General features: G+C 41.9%; 1 protein-coding gene across 2 annotated transcripts in view; it reads left to right on the top strand.

Annotated features, from left to right (window-relative positions):
- The window catches only part of LOC106024817, a 46,599-nt gene that overhangs the window by 6,582 nt on the left and 14,465 nt on the right, over nucleotides 1-25,552 (top strand). The window lies entirely within an intron of this gene.

The raw sequence follows: 25,552 nt of genomic DNA, 5'->3' as shown, positions 1-25,552 counted from the left end.
TGTGGTGCTGGTGGGAATCTTGTGTGATCAGACTCACCTACGTAAATCCCTTTCAATTTGTAATTGTTATTTTAAAGAAATGTGTATTCCATTGTTTTTGGCATGCATACATTGTCAGAGAGTTTGAGATTAATGCATTCACTGTAAGTCACTCTGGATAGTATATAGAAAATTAGTAAAATGTATACAATACCTTGTACAAGTGTGGGATTGCACAAATACAGTAGGGAGAACAAGTATTTGATACCCTGCCGATTTTGCATGTTTTTCTACTTACAAAGCATGTAGAGGTCTGTCATTTTTATCATAGGTACACTTCAACTGTGAGAGACGGAATCTAAAACAAAAATCCAGAAAATCACATTGTATGATTTTTAAATAATTAATTTGCATTTTATTGCATGACATAAGTATTTGATCACCTACCAACCAGTAAGAATTCCGGCTCTCACAGACCTGTTTTTCTTTAAGACGCCCTCCTGTTCTGCACTCATTACCTGTTTTAACTGCACCTGTTTGAACTCGTTACCTGTATAAAAGACACCTGTCCACACACTCAATCAAACAGACTCCAACCTCTCCACAATGTCCAAGACCATAGAGCTGTATAAGGACATCAGGCTTAAAATTGGAGACCTGCACAAGGCTGGGATGGTTTACAGGACAATAGGCAAGCAGCTTGGTGAGAAGGCAACAACTGTTGGCGCAATTATTAGAAAATGGAAAAAGTTCAAGATGACAGTCAATCTCCCTCGGTCTGGGGCTCCATACAAGATCTCACCTTGTGGGGCATCAATGATAATGAGGAAGGTGAGGGATCTACACAGCAGGACCTGGTCAATGACCTGAAGAGAGCTGGGACCACAGTCTAAAATAAAACCATTAGTAACACACTACGCCGTCATGGATTAAAATCCTACAGCGCACGCATGTTCCCCCTGCTAAAGCCAGCGCATGTCCAAACCCATCTGAAGTTTGCCAATGACCATCTGGATGATCCAGAGGAGGACTGGGAGAAGGTCATGTGGTCTGATGAGACAATATTAGAGCTTTTTGGCCTAAACTCCACTCACTGTGTTTGGAGGAAGAAGAAGGATGAGTACAACCCCAAGAACACCATCCCAACCGTGAAGCATGGAGGTGGAAACATCATTCTTTGGGGATGCTTTTCTGCAAAGGGGACAGGACGACTGCACCGTATTGAGGGGAGGATGGATGGGGCCGTGTATTGCGAGATCTTGGCCAACAACCTCCTTCCCTCAGTAAGAGCATTGAAGATGGGTCGTGGCTGGGTCTTCCAGCATGACAACGACCCGAAACACACAGCCAGGGCAACTAAGGAGTGGCTCCGTAAGAAGCATCTCAAGGTCCTGGAGTGGTCTCCAGACCTGAAACCGATAGAAAATCTTTGGAGGGAGTTGAAAGTCCGTATTGCCCAGCGACAGCCCCGAAACCTGAAGGATCTGGAAAAGGTCTGTATGGAGGAGTGGTCCAAAATCCCTGCTGCAGTGTGTGCAAACCTGGTCAAGAACTACAGGAAACATATGATCTCTAATTGCAAACAAAGGTTTCTGTACCAAATATTAAGTTCTGCTTTTCTGAGGTTTCAAATTCTTATGTCATGCAATAAAATTCTAATTAATTACTTAAAAATCATACAGTGTGATTTTCTGGATTATTGTTTTAGATTCTGTCACTCACATTTGAAGTGTACCTATGATAAAAATTACAGACCTCTACATGCTTTATAAGTGGGAAAACCTGCAAAATCGGCAGTGTATTAAATACTTGTTCTCCCCACTGTATATGCATCAACATAATTAGGCTTATTATTATTATTGTTTGTCCTGAAAATGCCAAATAGTAAACAATTCTTCATTTGTCAAACATCTATATAGAAGGTGCTTTCAAGTGGTATTTCAGCACGACCTGCACCCATTTCCTTCACTGTCATCAAAGTGGCTGGATAGGGTTATTTCATTTGCATTTCAGAATTCATTCATTTAGTGCAGTGATCAGCACTCCAGTCTAAAAGTGACATGCTAGAGGGTGGAGGGTCACACACACACACACACCATCAAACCTGGGGTAGAACAGGGTCACACACACACATACACACCATCAAACCTGTGGTAGAACAGGGTCACACACACACACACACCATCAAACATGTGGTGCAGCAGAGTCATACACACACACACACCATCAAACCTGGGTTGGAGCAGGGTCACACACACACACACCATTAAACCTGGGGTGGAGCAGGGTCACACACACACACACACACCATCAAACATGTGGTGGAGCAGGGTCACACACACACCATCAAACATGTGGTGGAGCAGGGTCTCACACACACACACACACACACCATCAAACATGTGGTGGAGAAGGGTCACACACACACACAGACACACACCATTAAACCTGTGGTAGAACAGGGTCACACACACACACACACACACCATCAAACCTGTGGTAGAACAGGGTCACACACACATAGACACACCATCAAACCTGTGGTAGAACAGGGTCACACACACACAGACACACACCATCAAACATGTGGTAGAACAGGGTCACACACACACACACACACCATTAAACCTGGGGTGGAGCAGGGTCACACACACACACACACACCATCAAACATGTGGTGGAGCAGGGTCACACACACACCATCAAACATGTGGTGGAGCAGGGTCTCACACACACACACACACACACACCATCAAACATGTGGTGGAGAAGGGTCACACACACACACAGACACACACCATTAAACCTGTGGTAGAACAGGGTCACACACACACACACACACACCATCAAACCTGTGGTAGAACAGGGTCACACACACATAGACACACCATCAAACCTGTGGTAGAACAGGGTCACACACACATAGACACACCATCAAACCTGTGGTAGAACAGGGTCACACACACACAGACACACACCATCAAACATGTGGTGGAGCAGGGTCACACACACACACACACACACACACATCATCAAACATGTGGTGGAGCAGGGTCACACACACACACACACACACACACACACACACACATCATCAAACATGTGGTGGAGCAGGGTCACAAACACACACACACACACACACATCATCAAACATGTGGTGGAGCAGGGTCACAAACACACCATTAAACCTTTGGTAGAACAGGGTCACACACAGACACACCATCAAACATGTGGTGCAGCAGAGTCATACACACCCACAGACACACCATTAAACCTGTGGTAGAACAGGGTCACACACAGACACACCATTAAACCTGTGGTAGAACATGGTCACACACAGACACACCATTAAACCTGGGGTGGAGCAGGGTCACACACACACACACACACCATCAAACATGTGGTGGAGCAGGGTCACACACACACCATCAAACATGTGGTGGAGCAGGGTCACACACACACCATCAAACATGTGGTGGAGCAGGGTCACACACACACCATCAAACATGTGGTGGAGCAGGGTCTCACACACACACACACACACACACCATCAAACATGTGGTGGAGAAGGGTCACACACACACACAGACACACACCATTAAACCTGTGGTAGAACAGGGTCACACACACACACACACACACCATCAAACCTGTGGTAGAACAGGGTCACACACACATAGACACACCATCAAACCTGTGGTAGAACAGGGTCACACACACACAGACACACACCATCAAACATGTGGTGGAGCAGGGTCACACACAGACACACCATCAAACATGTGGTGGAGCAGGGTCACACACACACACACACACACCATCAAACATGTGGTGGAGCAGGGTCACACACACACACACACACACCATCAAACATGTGGTGGAGCAGGGTCACAAACACACCATTAAACCTTTGGTAGAACAGGGTCACACACAGACACACCATCAAACATGTGGTGCAGCAGAGTCATACACACCCACAGACACACCATTAAACCTGTGGTAGAACAGGGTCACACACAGACACACCATTAAACCTGTGGTAGAACATGGTCACACACAGACACACCATCAAACCTGTGGTAGAACATGGTCACACACACACAGACACACCATTAAACCTGTGGTAGAACAGGGTCACACACAGACACACCATTAAACCTGTGGTAGAACAGGGTCACACACAGACACACCATTAAACCTGTGGTAGAACAGGGTCACACACACTCATCATTAAACCCAGGAAGCATTTTAGACTGATCTTTCAGGATGTGTGAAATGAATTTAGAACTACCACTGACTGTAAACCACAACAGTTCTGCTGCTTAGCCTATTGCTGGTGTGCAGAAAGGGTGTGTCTGTGTGTCTTTGTTTTTCTTTGCTTGTCAGGACCAAGATTCCAAAAGGACATTTTGCCCTCCCTCAGAAGGAAAAAGTCTATTTTTGGCTTAGGGGTTTAGGCTTCAGTATTCTGGATAGGGGTAATCATTGGGAATACTTTGACGCACAGGTGAAACCAAACTGTGTGTGATGGTGTGTTATATAGTGCTATATAAACCGGGTGATTAAAGTCCTGAATGCTGATTGCCTGAAAGCCATGGTATATGTGACTATAAACGACAGGTATGATATCATTAGCACTTTTTACAGTTCTAATTGCGGTGGTTACTGGCTTATAATACCACACCCCCTCCTTGCCTTAGGGTTAGGGATATATGGGTGAATCCTTATCTAATCAAAGTATATTAGTGTTTTATGTTTCATTTATAGGACTTGTCTGTCTGGTGGAAGGACTTAATGTGGCAGCTTTTCGGCTGCATATTTTCTTCATCGTTCATGCGCTGTTGTTTTTATTTAAATAAGAAAAAGAAAAGAAAGTCAGATTGCTGACAAAAACAAATGTAAGTAAATCAATTTCGATCTGTCTTTGTCACAGCTAAATGTGACAGTTCAAGTGGGGTGAATGCTTGTGTTCCACAGTATATCATGACTGCTGTTTCATCTGATGTCTACAGTAGCAGGAAAGGATAGCCAATATCAAAAGCCGACTAGCAGAATAGATAACTGTGCCTCACAAATGCACACATCCACCCCAGTATGCACCACTGCGATCTGAGTCTGGGAAATAAGCAGCGCACTCTGAAGGGATTTTACAGAAAAACAAAACACTTCTTCTGCTGTCAATCACACCACTGTAGAGAGTTCTTTGTCCCATCCCTGGGGCGATTTGGCGTTCAATTTAGTTATACAGTAGTTGATATATCATTTCCTATTGTTAATTAAAACAAGTGAGGTAACATTGCGCCTTTCAACAGGGCAACACGGGCACGCCCACACAGGGTGAAAGAAAGGGAACTGGAAACTACACATGTTCAATATGCAGCAGTCCACGTTGAGACGTTTCATCTGAAGAAAATCTGATGCCATTCTTGTCCTTATGATGCTGCTCGCTCAACTACAAAATACAGACCGGAATAAACAAACTTCAGTCTTTAACCTCAATTGAGCTCCAGGCTGTCCAAGTCGCCACAAGGAATTGCTAGAGAGCAATGGGGCAGGGCAACCACATTTTATTAGTAACCCCCTAACCCTGACAGTCCTGGCCCATTACATGGCCCCCTGGGAGGCGTTTGGACTAATCCACAAGCAGGATCAGAACATTCTGAAATGTATCACTAGTCAAGCTGATTTGATTTGACATACTGAATCTTTGTATAGAAAAATTATTGTTTTGTTTCAGAAAAAACACTGCTCTTAAAACCGATCAATATATACATTATCTCACAAAAGTGAGCACACTCAAATTTTTGCCAATATTTGATTATATCTTTTCATGTGACAACACTGAAGAAATGACACTTTGCTACAATGGAAAGTAGTGAGTGTACAGCTTGTATAACAATGTACATTTGCTGTCCCCTCAAAATAACTCAACACGCAGCCATTAATGTCTAAACAGTTAGCAATAAAAGTGATTACACCCCTAAGTGAAAGTTTTCAAATTGGGCTCAGTGTCAATTTTTTGTGTGGCCACCATCATTTTCCAGGACTGCCTTAACCCTCTTGGGCATGGAGTTCACCAGAGCTTCACAGGTTGCCACTGGTGTCCTCTTCCACTCCTCCATGATGACATCACAGAGATGGTGGATGTTAGAGTCCTTGCGCTCCTCCACCTTCCGTTTGAGGATGCCCCACAGATGCTCAATAGGGTTTATGTCTGGAGACATACTTGCCCAGTCCATCACCTTTACCCCTCAGCTTCTTTAGCAAGGCAGTGGTCGTCTTGGAGGTGTGTTTGGGGTCGTTATCATGTTGGAATACTGCCCTGAGGCCCAGTCTCCGAAGGGAGGGGATCATGCTCTGCTTCAGTATGTCACAGTACATGTTGGCATTCATGGTTCTCTCAATGAACTGTAGCTCCCCAGTGCCGGCAGCACTCATGCAGCCCCAGACCATGACACTCCCACCACCATGCTTGACTGTAGGCAAGACACACTTTGTACTCCTCACCTGGTTGCCGCCACACACACCTAATACGTTTATCTTGGTCTCATCAGACCACAGGACATGGTCCCAGTAATCCAGGTCCTTGGTCTGCTTGTCTGCAGCAAACTGTTTGTGGGCTTTCTTGTGCATCATCTTTAGAAGAGGCTTCCTTCTGGGACGACAGCCATGCAGACCAATTTGATGCAGTGTGCGGCGTATGGTCTGAGCACTGACAGGCTGACTTCTGCCTGTCAGTGCTGACAGGCTGACCCCATCAACCTCTGCAGCAATGCTGGCAGCACTCAAACGTCCCAAAGACAACCTCTGGATATGACGCTGAGCATGTGCACTCAACCTCTTTGGTCGACCATGGCGAGGCCTGTTCTGAGTGGAACCTGTCCTGTTAAACCGCTGTATGGTCTGGCCACCGGCCTGCAGCTCAGTTTCAGGGTCTTGGCAAACTTCTTATAGCCTAGGCCATCTTTATGTAGAGCAACAATTCTCAGAGAGTTCTTTGCCATGAGGTGCCATGTTGAACTTCCAGTGACACACCTGCTCCCCATTCACACCTGAGACTTTGTAACTCTAACAAGTCACATGACACCGGGGAGGAAAAATGGCTAATTTGGTCCAATTTGGACAATTTCACTTAGGGGCATAGTCACTTGCCAGCGGTTTAGACAGTAATGGCTGCGTGTTGAGTTATTTTTACATTGTTATACAAGCTGTACACTCACTACTTTCCATTGTAGCAAAGTGTAATTTCTTCAGTGTTGTAACATGAAAAGATATAATCCAATATTTGCAAAAATGTGAGGTGTGTACTCACTTTTGTGAGATACTGTATATTGTCCATGTTAAACAAATATGTTGTGATTGGAGCAGTAGTCCTACATGTTTGGCACCTATTAAGAGTCATTAGTTTGTGCTATCATTTCAGTTATCAGTTCAAACAAAGGCCTATGTCATGCAGGCCTATTATTAATTTGGTAAAAACCATAGCATACAATTATTTTAATGTTACTGTGCTTGTGTACATTTTATAGACAGAGAAGCTATGTAGAGTAAATCAGTTAGGGTTAGCTTAGATAGTTGACAACATGTAAACTACATTTAGTCTCCAAATGTTTATTGAAAAATAAAGACATTTACAGAATGATCATGTGTTCCCTCTCAAATACATTGTTACAGTGTTTGGTTAAGTAGCTAGTCATAATACAGTTGACTTAGCATGGTTACAAACACCTTCAACAACTCCTTGAAGGATGTGAACCCTAAAGCAATGGTCATTCTCTTTGTATAATCATAAAGTCCAATAAAGGCAATCCAAATAAAGGACAAAAAAAGGTTTCTGTCATCTTTCTTTTAGGGATTTTGTCACGTCTCTCCTTACGGGACTCAGATAATTGAGTGAGGTTTAGGGGTTTCTGGCGTGGACTGCCCACTTCAGGTCCTGCCACAGCATGTCGTCCCTGTAAGGTAAAAGTTGAACACCCTTGACCTAAGGACTGAATTCAGTCAAAACTATGTTTCAGTATTAACATAGCTCTTTTTCCAGGGGTCAAAGTAACTCAGACTGGCTTTGCGTACTATATGCAAAGCTACAACTACTATTAACAGGGTAAAAACCCTCACTAGTATGCTTTCACTTTTCAGAATAAAATGTATGTGGGCCAAGGTAAATGGTTTAATAGACACTAGAGGAAAGATGCAAATTCAAGGTTTTGTCCAAGACACCAGAACTAATGTGGCTTGTAATATCATGCAAACAATTTTTTCATGACAAATCTACTTTAGCATTCATGTCACACATCCCTAGGAATCTGCTTTTGTTTTGTCAAAAGAGGAAATCTCTCTCCGTACCCCCACCCCCCCCCCCCCCCCCCCCCCCCCCCCCCCCCCCCCCCCCCGGCTCCTACGCCCTGGTTTGTAAGCCTTCGAAAGAAGCATGTGGACAACTGGTCAAACCTCTTTTAGTCGTATGTTAGGAATACAAAATCTATTCCAATTTAAATATTAATACAGATCAATATGATTTTAAGCTTCGTATAAAGAAAGGTATAAAAAGAAAATGTAAAACCTTTGTCTTTCACCTTTAAGGAAACATATTCACAACCACAAATCATCATGGATAGAATAGCACTGGCATATAGATTGAAGTTAGAACGTTATTGGATGATCTCTCGCATGGGAGCAACTCCCTGGTCCACGTTAGAAAACTGGAAATTGTAATACTTTTTAGCTTCACAAACCATATTCCTCTTTCTGCTTTGACCTCTGTTTACTTCATACTTTCCATTTGCCATCATAAGGGAACCTCTCTCTCCTATAACCTCTCATGTCACCCCTTTTTCTCTTCCCAACATTTGTCTTTCTTTCTCTGTCCAATTCCTCTTATCTCTCACCATATTGCTTTTCTCCTCTCATCTCTCAGCACCATTCATTTTTTAGCAGGTCAACTGATCAGTGGTTGTGTGATCCTCTGTGCTTCAGGGGGGTGTGTATTGTATGTGGCTGTGTGATCCTGAGCTTGTCTGCCCTATGTAGCCCTATGTGTAGGCATTAAAGCATTTTTGCATGTCTTGTGTTCACTATACACAGTATTTATGAATATTAGAGTGTAGAGACACACTTTTAAATAGAAGCTTGTCAATATATTACATACAATTCAAAGAATGTATATACACTACCATTCAAAGGTTTGGGGTTACTTAGAAATGTGTGACTCCCAAACTTAGTTACATAGTAGTACCTGTTTAACTACTATATCGTTACTGCAGTTATTACTCTGTTAGTTACTGAAGCAGTTGTACAGCATTAATTCAAGTTGTTATGGTCACTGGACAATCTGCCAGGCACTGTTGACACTGCTGTTCCCGGTCATGCATTTTACACATCATCTGGCTCAGCAAGCATATTCACACAGTAAGCTGGAACTAGAATTAGCAGACCATTTTACTTTAAACAGGAATCATTATAATGATGGCACTAATGGTTTATTTTCATCAGTCACTAATAACTACTATAGATGTTGCTTTTTAAGCTCTTCCTACTTGCCTGTCTAACGTTACCCAAATGCACAGATAATTTTTGTAATTTCAAATCTTAAAATGGAACAAGAAATAGTAGATGAGCTGCATTAAGTTTAGTTTTACCTGCATTCAGTTTAGTACAAATAGTAGGTATGTGTCGGCCTACCTGCTAGTCTGTCTATCTGTCTAACTGTGTGTCGGCCTACCTGCCAGTCTGTCTGTCTGACTAACTGTGTGTCGGCCTACCTGCCAGTCTTTCTGTCTGACTAACTGTGTGTCGGCCTACCTGCCAGTCTGTCTGTCTGACTAACTGTGTGTCGGCCTACCTGCCAGTCTGTCTGTCTGTCTAACTGTGTGTCGGCCTACCTGCCAGTCTGTCTGTCTGTCTAACTGTGTGTCGGCCTACCTGCCGGTCTGTCTGTCCGTCTGTCTGCTTAACTGTGTGTCGGCCTACCTGCCAGTCTGTCTGTCTGTCTAACTGTGTGTTGGCCTACTGCCTGCCAGTCTGTCTGTCTGTCTAACTGTGTGTCGGCCTACCTGCCAGTCTGTCTGTCTTTCTAACTGTGTGTTGGCCTGTCTTACACCAATTTTACTTTTGAATAGGGTAAATTGATCTGTTTCTCTGTCCGTACTTCTTATCTGTGTCTGTCTGTCTGCCAAACTGCCTTTCCGCTTGTCTGTTTCTGTTTGTCTATCTGAATATTATTATTAAGTACTGAGAAAGTAATCTGTTAAATTGTCTTTTTTGTCATTGATTGCAATGTATTGTCAAAAACATAATATTTATTGACTCTTTACTGTTAATGTCTTTAACATTGATTATAATGAAAGGAACACAAGTTTTGCTGTAAAAAGAAGAAAGCTGAGATACAGAAGAGATAGAAAGTAGAGAGTTGAGACATTCGAGAAATACTGTAGAGAGAGAGACTGTGAAGATAGACATGATGTAGGGGACATTATTGTTTTTCTCAAACACTTTGGCTCAATTCTCGAATGACAATAATTTTTCTGTTCAAATATCTGAACAATTAGTTTCTTGCTCAGACCAGTGGAGAATTTCTTATTCATTTAAGCAAATTGCACGTTTTGGCACATGTGTGCAAAAGAGTAACTGTCTACAGTTCATATACCCCATTCTGCACTCATATTAACTGCTGCTAGTTTACATTGTTATGTATATTTTTGCTTTATTTATTTCTTAATTCTAACTGCGTAGATGTCATGTGCCATGTCACAAGAATATCATTGTTCAGAATGACGCTGCGTTATTCGGTGCATTTGATTAAACAAAGACTGACAATTTGCACAATACCTACATGAACATGGCTTCCTGATCAAAACTGATGAGTTGATTCTCAGTGAGATTGTCATACTCTTCACAACTTCTAAACATTCTTTCGTCGTGTGAGCCATCACATGCATAATTATCCATTCAGTTATCAAAATCTGTCAGACATACATGTATATTCCATAAATATCTGTGACATGGAATGTTTGTGACATCTGCTAAATTGACAAACTACCTGCCAGGTGACCTAGTAATGAAATAGGAATCGCCAGGAGATTTTTCCCATGTGATGTTGATGAAAATCTCTTGCCGGAACAAGATGAGTTTCAGGATATCCACCAAGAAGATGGGTACTTGTAGTTTTATTTAGCGTGAGGAGGTGCAATTCATTGTTTTTTAAAGAACTACCGCAGGTTTTTTCATTGTTGTTGCATCACATTTTTTTCATTGGTGTCATTTTGTGGTGAATTTTCAGTTCACTATGACTTTATATGTAAGAAATATGTATAAATGGACATGCAAATGTAACGCATTGACAAAATTGACTGTCTACATACAAATGTGCATATCCTTTTTCATGTACTACTGTATTGTACAGTTTTTACTTTTCCCAGTAAACTTTAACTAATGTTTAAACTGGTTTCTAAATAGCTTTGTGTGATATACACTAGCATTCAGCTAGACATTATTGTGTAGTACAGTAAGAAGTCTGTGTCAACAAAAAAGTAGAACAGAACTGACATTTATATATAACAAACATTTCCAACATTTCACCATGGGGTGACTGCAGTGGTGAAAAAACCTCTAAACATTTTCACCAGTACGGCCCACACGATTGCAAAAAAACTTTTCATTTTGGTGGCACTGGCCAATTTACTGACACAATAACTAGGTTTTGAAACAGGAATTAAATATTTAGGGTGAATTACTACATTGTGCATACAGTTTAGAGAATGTTTAAAATAATTTTAAAAAATGTGGCAAAGTGATTGATAAAAACTGTAAGACCGTAAAGGGGACAAATGCACTTCTGAAATAAATATAAGCAAAAATTACCTGTAGACATCTGTAGTTATTGTTTTAAGTTAATGTTTCAAGTATTCTATTCTGACAAAATTGTTCTGCGTCTCAGATATTCCCCATTTAAACCTTCTCACTGGTCCGTCTATCAGTTCGCATTTTCTTGTTGTCATACTCATTTTACACGCTCCCAGTGTTATCCCTAGACTGCCCCGGACTAGCTAACAGTATTCCAGTCACGTCGTGTAAGGGAAGAAGAGGAGGACAAAAGTCATGTTATTGTTTAAATTCAGTCTTTTGAATGTTGGAGACAGGATTCTACACAGTGCCCCTTTAAATAATGACAAACAGAAGGGGATAAAAACAAGAATAAAAGCAGGATGAGAGGAAAAGAAAGGGAAGCCCTTTGAAGAGTGTTTAGGTGCTGAGTGTGTGCTGAGTGTGTGCTGAGTGTGTGCTGAGTGTGTGCTGAGCGGTCATCAACTTCACAAAAGGACACTTCTATTTTTGTATTCCATTGCCTCAACGCCTGACCTGTCTCTGTTATCATATACAGATCTGGAATTTCTCACAATCATGCAAAGTATTAAAAAAAGCCCAATCCACCCTGTTTTCCCCTATTTGTCTCTGACTCGCTCTCCCTCAATCTTTTTAAAACACGGATTACAGTTAGTTAATGGAATAGTGGTGCCAAGAAAATATTGTCAACACATTTCCAAACAACAGGTTCCAGATGCATAAAGTAGACACAGAAATATATTATACAATCGTTATCACTATCCGTTTATCACTATCCCTTTATCACTATCCCTTAATCACCATCCCTTTATCACTATCCCTTTATCACTATACGTTTATCACTATCCCTTTATCACTATCCCTTTATCACCATCCCTTTATCACTATCCCTTTATCACTATCCCTTTATCACCATCCCTTTATCACTATCCCTTTATCACTATCCGTTTTTCACTATCCCTTTATCACTATCCCTTTATCACCATCCCTTTATCACTATCCCTTTATCACTATCCGTTTATCACTATCCCTTTATCACTATCCCTTTATCACCATCCCTTTATCACTATCCCTTTATCACTATCCGTTTATCACTATCCCTTTATCACTATCCCTTTATCACCATCCCTTTATCACTATCCCTTTATCACTATCCGTTTATCACTATCCCTTTATCACTATCCCTTTATCACTATCCGTTAGTGATTAGGATCCTTATAATAGGCGTTCACAACTTCTGAGGGGGGTGTGTGTGTGTTTATGTATCTGTTTGTGTGTGTTGAGATTATGCAAGGTTTGGAGGTCCGATGTGCAATAGGAAATCAATATGGCTTAATGCTTTTTCAGGATTAAGTGTCTGTCTGCATTGTGATCTCTTTTACATGCGCGTGGACCCACACACACACAAACACACACACACGGTTTTGTAATTCAATTATTGTGTGGACCAAAAAACTAAAGAAAACTCCATGTTCCCTAACCTTACCTAACATTTATGCCTAAACTTAACCCTAGCCCAAATGCCAACCCTAACCCTAAACCTAACCCTTAATGCCTAAACCTTAAAGTAACCAAAACTGTTACATAAACCGTTAGCCAGAAAGGGACTTTGGTCTTGTGGGGAACGGCAAAAGATCCCAACAAGGGAAGAGTTTCTCATTTTACTGGTCTGAACTTCTGATAAACCAAAACACATAGTAGGCATATTTCACTTCAGGAAAGCAGCTCAAGTCAATGTATTCTTCAGGTAATGGAGAATGTATGTGTGTGTGTTAATGTGTGTGAAACAGGAGCGTGTGATTTATGTAGATGAGTGTCATCATCCATAGAGGAGGAGAATTCCCAGGCCTGACGAGTGGCTGAATGATTCATCAGTCTGGATGCGGCAGGCATTAATAATGGATGGCAGAACAGGTCATGCAGGAATCCGCACCCTGTGATTAAAAGTGCCCCACTTCGAAGCTAAACGCCTCACTTCCTCTCTTCTCTTCCTGCAGCGCTAAACACACCTCCATACACATAGACACATGCACACACACCGCTTAACTTCTCAGCTCATCCATCTGAACTCTTTACAGCTTAATGTCATCGCACCTTAGATACACACACAAGCTTACTGTTGGATCATCTATACCTTTCTATTCTTACACTCATGTCTTTACTTTGAAATATGCTTTTTACTTTAAAGTCATTACAGTAAAAAAGAAGGACTTGGAGAAGGGGGAGTCTATGGGGAGAGGGTTGGAGAAGTGAGAGTCTATGGGGAGAGGGTTGGAGAAGGGGGAGTCTATGGGGAGTGGGAGGGAGAAGTGGGAGTCTATGGGTAATGGGTGGCAGAAGTGGGAATCTATGGGTAATGGGTGGGAGAAGGGGGAGTCTATGGGGAGAGGGTTGGAGAAGTGGGAGTCTATGGGGAGAGGGTTGGAGAAGGGGGAGTCTATGGGGAGTGGGAGGGAGCAGTGGGAGTCTATGGGTAGTGGGTGGGAGAAGGGGGAGTCTACGGGTAGTGGGAGGGAGAAGGGTAAAGGGAGGTCAAGCAGGAGAAGAAAAAGCAGAAGATATTGGTGAAAGACAAACAAAACTGAATACTTGACTATGTTTGCAGATTTTTGTGACTGCTTCACTGTACAGTTTCATGACCATGTTTGACTGTAGAGCTTCATGACCATGTTTGACTGTAGAGCTTCATGACCATGTTTGACTGTAGAGCTTCATGACTATGATTGTCTGTAGAGCTTCATGACTATGTTTGACTGTAAAGCTTCATGACCATGTTTGACAGTAAAGCTTCATGACCATGTTTGACTGTAGAGCTTCATGACCATGTTTGACTGTAGAGCTTCATGACCATGTTTGTCTGTAGAGCTTCATGACCATGTTTGACTGTAGAGCTTCACGACCATGTTTGACTGTAGAGCATCATGGCCATGTTTGACTGTAGAGCTTCATGACTATGATTGTCTGTAGAGCTTCATGACCATGTTTGATTGTAAAGCTTCATGACCATGTTTGACTGTAGAGCTTCATGACCATGTTTGACAGTAAAGCTTCATGACCATGTTTGACTGTAGAGCTTCATGACCATGTTTGACTGTAGAGCATCATGACCATGTTTGACTGTAGAGCTTCATGACCATGTTTGACTGTAGAGCTTCATGACCATGTTTGACTGTAAAGCTTCATGACCATGTTTGACTGTAGAGCACCATGACCATGTTTGACTGTAGAGCTTAATGACCATGTTTGACTGTAAAGCTTCATGACCATGTTTGACTGTAGAGCTTCATGACCATGTTTGACTCTAGAGCTTCATGACCATGTTTGACTGTAAAGCTTCATGACCATGTTTGACTGTAGAGCATCATGACCATGTTTGACTGTAGAGCTTCATGACTATGTTTGACTGTAGAGCTTCATGACTATGTTTGACTGTAGAGCTTTATGACCATGTTTGACTGTAGAGCTTCATGACCATGTTTGACTGTACAGCATCATGACCATGTTTGACTGTAGAGCTTCATGACCATTTTTGACTGTAAAGCTTCATGACCATGTTTGACTGTAAAGCTTCATGACCATGTTTGACTGTAGAGCTTAATGACCATGTTTGACTGTAAAGCTTCATGACCATGTTTGACTGTGGAGCTTCATGACCATGTTTGACTGTAGAGCTTCATGACCATGTTTGTCTGTAGAGCTTCATGACCATGTTTGACTGTAGAGCTTCACGACCATGTTTGACTGTAGAGCATCATGGCCATGTTTGACTGTAGAGCTTCATGACTATGATTGTCTGTAGAGCTTCATGACCATGTTTGATTGTAAAGCTTCATGACCATGTTTGACTGTAGAGCTTCATGACCATGTTTGACAGTAAAGCTTCATGACCATGTTTGACTGTAGAGCTTCATGACCATGTTTGACTGTAGAGCATTATGACCATGTTTGACTGTAGAGCTTCATGACCATGTTTGACTGTAGAGCTTCATGACCATGTTTGACTGTAAAGCTTCATGACCATGTTTGACTGTAGAGCACCATGACCATGTTTGACTGTAGAGCTTAATGACCATGTTTGACTGTAAAGCTTCATGACCATGTTTGACTGTAGAGCTTCATGACCATGTTTGACTCTAGAGCTTCATGACCATGTTTGACTGTAAAGCTTCATGACCATGTTTGACTGTAGAGCATCATGACCATGTTTGACTGTAGAGCTTCATGACTATGTTTGACTGTAGAGCTTCATGACTATGTTTGACTGTAGAGCTTTATGACCATGTTTGACTGTAGAGCTTCATGACCATGTTTGACTGTACAGCATCATGACCATGTTTGACTGTAGAGCTTCATGACCATTTTTGACTGTAAAGCTTCATGACCATGTTTGACTGTAAAGCTTCATGACCATGTTTGACTGTAGAGCTTAATGACCATGTTTGACTGTAAAGCTTCATGACCATGTTTGACTGTGGAGCTTCATGACCATGTTTGACTGTAGAGCTTCATGACCATGTTTGACTGTAAAGCACTGGACCCATCCCTCCTGAACACACTCAGATATCCCTTTTCCTCCCTCCCGTCCGTCTATCTCTAACCCTCTCTCTAAGCTGTAAGTAGGTGTTGATGTGCCAGAACAAATCTGGGCCTATTAGGACAACTACAGAGACTGAGAAAGAGGGACCTGGAGAATATGTTTGTATGTATTTATGTACATGTGTATGTTTGATGTAGGAAATGACATTTAGACACGATGAGAGAAAGAATTTAAGAGAGAAGAGAGAGACATAAAGCTGTGAATATTTAATGTCTGAAGAGATACAGTAAGTAAGAAAGATGGTTAGAAGGATATAGTGTCTGAGGGGATGAGTAGAGGGTTACAAGAATATTGTACAAGTACGAAGAGAGTGTGCAGGATTTCGTGTGTGAGCATGAGAGACAGTGTTAGAAGGATTTTTTGTCAGAAGGGATAAGTCGAGAAAGATAGGAGGATATAGTGTCTGAGTGGATGGGTATAAAAACAGGGTAAGAGGGGTACAGTGTCTGGGGAGGGGGTAGAGAGACAGGGCAAGAGGGGTACAGTGTCTGGGGAGATGAGTAGAGAGACAGGGCAAGAGGGGTACAGTGTCTGGGGAGATGAGTAGAGAGACAGGGCAAGAGGGGTACAGTGTCTGGGGAGATGAGTAGAGAGACAGGGCAAGAGGGGTACAGTGTCTGGGGAGGGGGTAGAGAGACAGGGTAAAAGGGGTACAGTGTCTGGGGAGGGGGTAGAGAGACAGGGTAAGAGGGGTACAGTGTCTGGGGAGATGAGTAGAGAGACAGGGCAAGAGGGGTACAGTGTCTGGGGAGGGGGTAGAGAGACAGGGCAAGAGGGGTACAGTGTCCGGGGAGGGGGTAGAGAGACAGGGCAAGAGGGGTACAGTGTCTGGGGAGGGGGTCTAACCAAGACTTGGCATCGATATTATCCCAATCCCTCCAAATGCCGGGACGAGGCCTGGGGACGAGGCTTGGGGACGAGGCCTGGGGGACGAGGCCTGGGGGACGAGGCCTGGGGGACGAGGCTTGGGGACGTGGCCTGGGGACGAGGCCTGGGGACGAGGCCTGGGGGATACTTCTACTTAAAAGCCCTGTAAACTTTCTACTCAAACCAGTGTAGAGACTCAATTTTGAGGATGTAGAGACTCAATTTTTATAGGTGGGATTGAAAAATGCGCCAGAATAAGTTTAACAGTTTTGCTCACCAATTAAAACCTTTTGCTCATTCTGCTTGAATTCCTCTCCCAATGTAAATGTTCTCATGCATCATGCTGGAAATTCACTTGACATCTATTTTACTGACACGTTGTCCCGTCTGTCACAGAGCCTATAGCAATGTGTCTTTATTCAGTTTCCCCCCAAAAAAGGAGTCAGGAAGAAACAGATTACATTGGTAGAGAGCCATGTCAAGCATGCAAAACATGTTACAGTGACGAATAAGGTGTCCTGCGGCCAATTCTTTCCCAGCAGCTTTTCAAATTTAATTTGAGCTGTCGCTTTCTAACTACTTTGGCTTGTACGTGAATGTAGTTTGTGCTAATCTTAAAAATATCTTTGTCTTTTTGCATAGCTGACTGGTAATCTGCAGTGTTGTGCAGTACAACTCTGATCTGGGAAAAGGCTACTTAACATTGTGCCACATTTTGTACTGAATGTGGATTCACTGCTGTTGCTCTTTAGGACAGTTGCCACGTGCAATTGTTTGTTTGACATCTAAGTGTTTCTCATATTGATGAGGATCAAGTGCAAGCTCGCTGCATTGTCTGAAGTGTCCGTGGAGGTAGAACATTATTTCAAGTTCACAGGCCCTTTAACAGCTTTGCTCAAGGACAGAAATAAAAATGTATTTTGGTAAATGATAAAAATGATAAGATCCTCTAACTCCTAGGTCACCAGCCACCTGACAATTAGTAGAGACAGGGTTAAGGATATAGTCTCTGAGGGGATGAGGATAGAGAATTAGAGGAATATAGTGTCTTGAGGGGATGAGTTAAGAGAGTTAGAGGTATATAGTGTCTTGAGGGGATGAGTTATGAGAGTTAGAGGGATAAAGTGTCTTGAGGGGATGAGTTAAGAGAGTTAGAGGGATAAAGTGTCTTGAGGGGATGAGTAAAGAGAGTTAGAGGGATAAAGTGTCTTGAGGGGATGAGTTAAGAGAGTTAGAGGGATAAAGTATCTGGAGGGGGAGGATTTAAGAGAATTAGATTGATACAGTGCAGTGAAGGGATGAGTAAAGAGAGTTAGAGGGATGAAGCGATATAAGGGATGAGTTGAGAGATAGAAGCAAAGGAGGCCATTCAGTTCCAGAAGAACAGAGTTACAGTGTGTTGTTGTACAGAGGGATGAGCTGAAAGAGTGAAATGGAAGGGAAGGGGTGAGATTGGAAGCAGGGGGAGGAACAGGGAGAGTGGCTGTGACTAGCCTTGAGGGACACAGGCTGTGTAGGAGTTTAAAGAAGGGGATTCACTGCATCTCCCTCTCACACTCTTTCTGTCTCTCTTTAATTGGTTTGTGATGTTTTCCAAAAGCATAGAGAAAAACCTCTAAATTCAGAACATTAGTTACAGCTGTACAAGTACCCTTGCCTCAACACACACACACACCACGCAAAGCCCCAAAGAGCACTGAATTAGACAACTGAATGAGCAGCTGGAACAAAAAAAGACATTATGAGACACAGGAGAGAAGACACAGCTGTTTAGTTGATTGTGAGCGTTTTGTATGTGTGTGTGTGTGTGTGGGTGTGTGTGCATGCAAGTGTGCGTGTATGTGTGTGCTGTGTCCTCTCTCCTGTGTGCTTGTCTCCAAGAACTCTCCTGGTCTGCTCTATGTGTGGCGTTGTTGAGACAAAAAGTAGCCATTCTCAAAAGGAGGAGAAAGAGGGGTATGATGAAACATACAACAAAAGAGATGTCATGTCACATGGACTTGCTGTGTGCAGCTTCAGAGAGAAAGAGATAGGGGGAAACAGCTGTATTCAGGTATTCATGAGCATGATCATGCATTTGTAGAAAGTGCCTGGAATAGGAACTTGTTTATTCTTCTGTTCCTCCCCTCATCGCTCCGTGTCTTTTTTGGGTCTGACTAAAGCAATATGTTCCTAGTCCTTCTGGGACTGCCCGTAATGTCCTTTGTGTGTAACGGCTACTGTTCAACTAGAAAGTCCTCATGGAGGTCTTAGTTCAGAATGATATACTGTAGATGGAGGTAGAGGAAATACAGAAGAATGGCACAGAGGCAGATGGAGTGAGAGAAAGAAATATATAAGACAAAGAGAGAGAATGAGTTGCAGCGAGGAATCTTTTGATTGACTCTGGGGTATAAAGGGATTGTTCATTGATTATTTGATTGGACTGATCATTGACCTATGACTCCCAGGCTTGTCTGTGTGTGTTTCTGTGTGTGTGTGTGTGTGTGTGTGTGTGTGTGTGTGTGTGTGTTTGTATTCATGTATATTTTTCCATGTACGTTCATGTGGTTTCTGGTTTCCATTCTCACAAAGTAGGCATGAGATACTGTAGGTCATACTGCATCTAATGCATCTTGTGTTCTCTCTCACCTATCCAAAACCATCAGTATTGACACAGCAGGTAACTTACGGAGCCAAGTAGACTTCATTCTTTGACACATACTGTGACTCTCACAATATTAGTTGCCCACAGCAACTTTATACTGTCTGACTCTAATCTGATATCTGGCCAGGTTGGGGGGTGTGGTCATCTTACCTTTGCTCTGAATTATCTGGCCAATTTGATTCGGGGTGTGGTCATTCTACCACTGACACATTTGGCCATGTCAGTGAGGGGTTTGGTCATTTTACCACTAACACATCTGGCCATGTTGGTGAGGGGTATGGTCATCTTACCACTAACACATCTGGCCATGTTGGTGAGGGTTATGGTCATCTTACCTCTAACACATCTGGCCAGGTTGGTAAGGTGTGTGGTCACACTCAAAAATATTGGACCTAGCACATCAGAGCAACATAGTCTTTACATTCCACCTAGAAATGCTTCATGATCCAATCATTTTTTCACCAATTTCAGCTCATGAAACATGATACCTATACCATACATGTGAAATATAATGGGTTTATAGTTTTTTTTAAGTATATCTTAATAGAATATATTGGGAAATATCTTGAAATAAGTCCTTAAATTATCCCTGACTTTGGTTAAATAAGGTGACAGTGACATTAGATAAATTAGCTGTGTAAGAAAAGTAGATAATGAAATAAGGGAAGTTCATAAGGGAAGCATCATTCAACATAAAACATTTTTGGTAAAATTTATTATAAAGTGAGGTCCAACCCACCATTTGGTTCAGAGGCAGGTGAGGGACTTAGCATTTGTACCAATGTGTAGGGTACAAGATGGGTAGAGTACAGTTTCACAGAAGATGCATGGTCTACAACACTGGTCCAAAAACTATGGTACTTGTACCACTGGTGGTACGAAGTGCCTACTTCAGTGGATATATATTCAGTGAAATATTTTCTGAGGTGGTACGCAGTGTAAAAAGTTTGAGAAACACTGATCTACAACATATTACCATAATCAAATATCAAGCCAAAGGTTGCTTGAATAAGTTTATTTTTTGCTTTGAGGGGGTAGCAAGCCTGGTTGTGAAAATAAAAATCACATTGCAGTTTAAGATTCACCACAAGATTATCTGTTTGAACTTTGACAGAGAGGGCTGACCTATAAGTGACAATAATGGGAAATAACACAAACGCTGACCACCAAGGCAGACCTGCCACCAGGTAATGGGGTCACATAATATACATGTGATCACAACCAATTGCTTTCAAACTGTTATGGTTAACTGATGTCTTTAAGTAAATAGAATAAAATATATAGGCTTTTTTATCAGATGACAAGAAAATGTGCTGTACCAGAACTGTCTGATGCCTGATTATTCTGATGCCTGTCATAGAAGTATAGAGGGGTGGTTTTTAGACTCCTCAGGTGGTGCAGTGATTTCTTTAGAGTATTTCCAAAAAATGTACATACGTTCAAAAGTTTGGGGTCACTTAGAAATGGAAGGGTTTTTGAAAGAAAAATGTAATAGCATGTAAATAATTATTCAATATTTAAGTTCTGATTGGTCAATAAGCTTATTTAACACGTTCGTTTTGAGACTCAAAGACCATTCCATACTAGTGGATTTTGGATTTGTACTTGGATTTCCCCTAAGACACTTCACACAGCCTATGGGCATTCGACAATATCAGGAGAAACGTAGGTTGTAATGTTACGGCAGCTGAACCTGGGAAGACAACAGCCAATGTGAATCAGCTCGGGAACTGATTATTTTTGGGGCAGGTTATCTTGTCAATGCTCCTCTTGATCCAAAAGTGTCTTAAAGCTTCAAACAACTTACTGTTACTGAAACACATGGTGTATCTATGGAAATGATATATTAAAATGTTGATTAGTCAAGAGAATTTGAATCTCAGTCAAAAGGAATCGTAGTTGGAGACAGCCGTACTGTATATAGTTTCTTAAGTGCCGTCTTAGAGCCAGTAGACCACAGCTTTTACCCCTGTTGTGCCATCATTTACTTTTGTAGATTCTGGGGATGAGGGAAGAAAGCAGAGTCTTCCATATTGTCAAAAGATAATTTATAGTCCACAGCCAGGTGTGTCATGTGACTTCCCAAGTCCTTTTACTGGTAAAAAAAAAAGATAATTACAACAATCTGCTCTAGCATACAAAAGTTGACATTACTGTATTGTGCACAGTGTATTAAACACTAAAACAAAACCAGAAGAGAACCTTTAATCCATCACTGTGGTCAGGAACGCCAAATACGTCCTGGTCAACCTAGTAAGAAATGTTGTGCTCTGCAGATCGTTCCAGTACCATTCCTATCAGTCTGAAGTAGTGCCCTGCAGCAGGTAACTTGAGCCCAAAAACATTTATCTGCCTAATGAATTCAAGCTATCTGAAAAACAACTCAGTTAGTCAACATAGGGAATCAGACTTTCTCTGTCAGAATTATGGAATAGATCAGTATAGCAGTTTATTTTGGGGCAGTTTTGTATTACTTACAAAAGCAATTGCAGGGTGATCACGTTTGTGCCATAACTGCAGAATATCCCAGTGTATGAGTTAGTCAGAATTCTGTCCAACAGTGTTAAGAGCCCAGGGACTTGGTCCTGTTAAGTCCTTGTGAAGCAGACAGTCACACGGTGCTTTAAAATAGTCTGATGCAGATACAGTAAGCCAGTTCAAGGTCACACAGATCCAATTAAAAGTGTCTAAATATACAGTATGACCCTTCCTTGTGAGGCACTCCAGACCACTGTCTATCAGTCTTCCGTCCCCATGTGTTATTGGGCTAAGTGGGATCTTTTCAGGCATGTTCTCTATGGGAGCTTTTTAGAGACAGTCATCATGTAAATACACAGCAGCGAATATAGTCTGTTTAATTGGAGACATAAGAAGAGGAGAGTTGCTTTCTATGTGGGTTTAATGAAATATAGTATACAAAGTGTAAATTGTTTCAGTTGGAAAGAGGCAGAACTTGTTATTCGTCTAAGGTGTGCATATAAGGTGTGTGTGTGTGTGTGTGTGTGTGTGTGTGTGTGCGTGAAATGCAAAATGAAATGTTTGATTAAGTGTTTAGCAGGGAAAATGTGATTCATATGCAGGAGCTGTCAGCAGTGTTCTGACACAAACAAATGGCACACGCGCGCACACACACACACAGACACACACACACGCAGACACACACACACAGACACACACACACAGACACACACACACAGACACCTCCCTGTTTCAGCGTAGCAGGTCAGACAGCCGAGAAGATACTCAATATACAGATACAAACAAACACAATCACTGTTTTTAAAGTTGGCAGTGGGAAATGTGTCCTTGTCAGTGACTGATCATTTTACTTATTAGTTAAAGGATAATTTACTTCTCAAACAATTTCCATTTACCATGTACCTGAGCAACTGATATTTTCAGCAGCCCTGCATTATCTTAGTGAGCTGTTGAACTTCAGTGTCAAGAAAAAGCTGTAGACCAGATGCTAATGCCCTAAGAAATCCCCTTGCAGTTATTTTAGTCCAAGTTCAGGATATTACGGTGTGGCCAGATTTGCTCAATTCAACGGACCAATTTCTGCTGACGTTCCACTTGGGAAAGATGCCAAGCTCAAAAGAAGAGTGAAATGTCAAAACAGCCATGAAAGAGGTGATTGGACTTTACCGAGCGTGGCCATATGCTAAGTGATTACCTTCCAAAACCCAGACTCATAAAAATAGTGCAATTTCTCTCCTCTGTGGGCTTTTACACATACACACAAGCACATGTACATGAAGTCTATGCATACACAGCATCATCTTCCAGCATCCACAGCAAACTGTCACTGTGACATATTCAGGGCTCTAATAACACTTGAACAGTAGAATCCCCTCTTGTCCCCCTCATGGCTCAAGCGTATTAGTAAGGAAATTGGGGCCAGTAGAGTCTGTCACTGGATGACCCAGAGCTTACTGAACAGGGCGAGAGAGAAAATAAGAGGGAGGGAGATGGGCAGGGGTGGAAGAGCAGAGAAAGAAGCGGAGGGAATGGGAAGTGAAGAAATAAGAGGTGTAGGAAACCACAGAACGGAATGGGCAGGAATAGAGAAAGGGGCACAGAAAGAAGAAAAGCAAGAGGGAGAGAGACTCAAATTAAATTCCCATCATGTCAGGCTACAGCAGGATTCAATAGTTTTTATTGGCAGCTCCCAGTCTGAGGGAAATTACATTCTCCTGCAGAGCATGAACACCGAACACACACACACACACACACATTTGTTTGTATCCTAAGGGGGGGCTGCTAAGGAATCCCAGTCATGTGAAGTTGTCTGTGTGTATACAGGTATTACTATCCTGGTGTGGACCTTAGGGGTTAGGGTTATGGTAAAAGTTGGGGTTTGGGATTATAATTAGAGTTACGGGTTGGACTTAGGGTTAATGGTAGAGTTAGGTTGAGGGTGATATTAAAAAATGATTTTAAATGTGAATAATGTTTGAGGTTTCCTCAAGGATAGCAAAATGTATATGTCTGTCACTTGAGACTCAGATATTTACTTTTACTCCATAATCTGATGTCTTTTGAGGGGGATTGACATTTATGTATGAAGTGAATGTAAAGATAGATTTGTAACACATTTAGACAATAACCTCTGAGTGGTGGGGTCCAACTTTAGGATAGGGTTGAAATAGAAATGTGATGGTTAAGTTTAGGCATCCTTTCAGAATGCTAGGCTTGAACATGAGCCCCACTGAGCCAGACCTCTTTGTTTAGTGGCTGGGTTTGAAGGCCATTTCTGATGTCCTGTAGGAATGTCTAATTTTGCATTAAACTAACATTAGTGATGTCTGTGGTTTGGTGAGAATTATTTAATAGGGCCTCTGAATGTCACAGTTGTTTCACTAGCGTCATTTCCTGGTTGATGAAGCAGTGTGGTAAGATACAGAACGGCTTAGCAGAATGTGTTTCGTAGGAACCAATGCAACATTCACATATGTCGACCAAAACATATTTTAATAGTGGAACTGAATGACCTCACTCCAATAGAGGCACTTCCCTCCAAAATCACTGTCACCCTGGCACAAACTGAAGAAATGTTTAAAATTCTTATGTTATCCAGAACTGCCATCACTATAATACAGAACATTTGGATGACACGGCAAAAAAATTGCCAATGGAACAAGACTATTTCACAATTTTTGAGGAGATATTTGATTGAAATAAGTTAAATAATCTGCCAATGGAACAAGACAAATTACACGATATTCTAGCTTGTTAAGAAAAATGTACCTTATTTTAAGGATGGTTAGATTTTATAACCTGAAAACAAGTTAAATGTACTTGATAAGGCAGATATTTTTTGCAGTGTAGGGCTATTTAGACTCAGTGGTAAATGTATTAGGTACATCTACCTATATAGTAGGTGTTTTGCATCCAGAACAGCTTTTTTCACCGATCTGGTCATATAACCTGTAGTACATTATAACTAGGGGTAGGGTACAGGATAGCTGGTTTCAGTGATAACTCATCCTGGATAAAAAGCTAAATCACCCAGCACAATTACATCTTCCTTTTTACATTCCTTTTTCCACAAACATTTTCTCTGCATGAATGCCTCTCCTCATCTCCCGTTATTTTCTCCCTCGCTCTCTCTCTGTCTCTCC

Source organism: Esox lucius, chromosome 20 (assembly GCF_011004845.1).
Source record: "Esox lucius isolate fEsoLuc1 chromosome 20, fEsoLuc1.pri, whole genome shotgun sequence".
Taxonomy (NCBI): domain Eukaryota; kingdom Metazoa; phylum Chordata; class Actinopteri; order Esociformes; family Esocidae; genus Esox; species Esox lucius.
Note: the sequence above shows the minus strand (reverse complement) of the source record. Positions and strands in the feature narration are given on the sequence as shown.